The following is a 1,729-nucleotide window of genomic DNA, read 5'->3' as shown; positions in this document are numbered from 1 at the left end:
CCAGCCCGCTTTTTTTTTTTTTTTTTTTTTTTTTTCAAATACGGAGTTTTGCTCTTGTTGCCCAGGCTGGAGTGCAATGGCATGATCTCAGCTCACTGCAACCTCCGCCTCCTGGGTTCAAGTGATTCTCCTGCCTCAGCCTCCCTACTAGCTGGGATTACAGGCGTTTGCCACCACGCCCGGCTAATTTTTGTATTTTTAGTAGAGATGAGATTTCACCATGTTGGCCAGGCTGGTCTCGAACTCCTGTCCTTAGGTGATCTGCCCGCCTTGGCCTCCCAAAGTGCTGGGATTATAGGAGTGAGTCACCTGGCCCAGCTAGCTTTTAAAGTTCTGCCAGCATAGCCCTGGGATGGGGTGAGGGGTAGACAGGGCCTTAGGACTTTCATTTTTAAAATGCTCACTCCACAGTGAAGAAACAGGTGATGACTATCCTGAATATTTGGGAAGCTGTGTCCTATAATTTTTGGCCTCAGTTCAAGAACCCACAGCTTCTTTACAACATGCTTCAAGCCTGGGACTGAGCTGCCAGTAAATAAACCCCTAGTAACCTTAATATGGGTTAATAAGATTAGGTGCCCGCTCTGCACACTCCCCTGCCCCTCCTCGTCCGGGCACCTGTTATGCTAGGCCAGCATGTTTGCAGCTTAGCCAGGGGCAATCGTGGACCAAGACAGGGCGTTTCATCCACTACTGGCTAAAAAGATGGCTCTCAATGACAGCGCAGGCAGGCAGCACCACTGTGTTAGGAAGAGAAAAGTGTCTGTCCAATACTATGAAAGTCCAGGGAAGAGACAGGTGCCTTCCCAGGTCACAATGGATAGATTGGCTGGAAGGGGAAAAACATGTCAGTCCTTAACTCCTGACAGCATTTTATCCTGTCCATCACAGAGGACTGTAAACAGCAAAGTTACAGATTAGAGAATGCTGAGCTCTCAGGATGGCATCAAATGGAGGATTAAGATGTAAGGGACAACTTCTAGCTATTTACCTGAGGGAACTGAAAATTCAGGTTTGTACAAAAACCCATCCATGAATGTTTGTAGCAGTAATCACCAAAACAATCACCCAAACTCACCCAAATGCCCTTCATCTGGCAACTGCCCAGAAGTCTGTACAACGGAATGCTACTCAGCCATCCAAAGGAACAGGGAGGACCCGAAGGCATTCTTCTTTAGTGAGAAGCCAGACTCAAAATGCTACATATGATACGATTCCATTTATATAACATTCGGGAAGAGACAAAACAAAGGGAGAGAAAAACACTGGTAGCTGAAAGCCAGGATGAGGCAAGAAGCTGACTACAAAGGGGACTTTTGGGGAAGATGGAATTGTTCTATTTCTCGATTGTGGTTGTTTAACCGTATGCATTTGTTAAAATGTATAAAACTGTACACTAAAAAGAGTTAATCTGTTTGTAAAATATACCTCAATAAATGTGACTTAAAAAACAAGAGTAGGAACAGGCCAGGCACAGTGGTTCACACCTATGATCCTAGCATTTGGGAGGCTGAGGCGGGAGAATCATTTGAGCCCAAGGGTTCAAGACCAGCCTGGGCAACATAGCGCGGCTGTATCTACAAAAAAAATACAAAAATTAGCCAGGCGTGGTGGCATGTGCCTCTATAGTACCAGCTACTGGGTAGGCTGAGGTGGGAGGATTGCTCGAGCCCAGAAGGTTGAGGCTGCAGTGAACCAAGGCTGTGCCACTGCACTCCAGCCTGTGGGA

This window comes from Gorilla gorilla, chromosome 5, assembly GCF_029281585.2.
Source record: "Gorilla gorilla gorilla isolate KB3781 chromosome 5, NHGRI_mGorGor1-v2.1_pri, whole genome shotgun sequence".
Taxonomy (NCBI): Eukaryota; Metazoa; Chordata; class Mammalia; order Primates; family Hominidae; genus Gorilla; species Gorilla gorilla.
The sequence above is the reverse complement of the archived record's forward strand: the minus strand, read 5'-3'. Positions refer to the sequence as shown.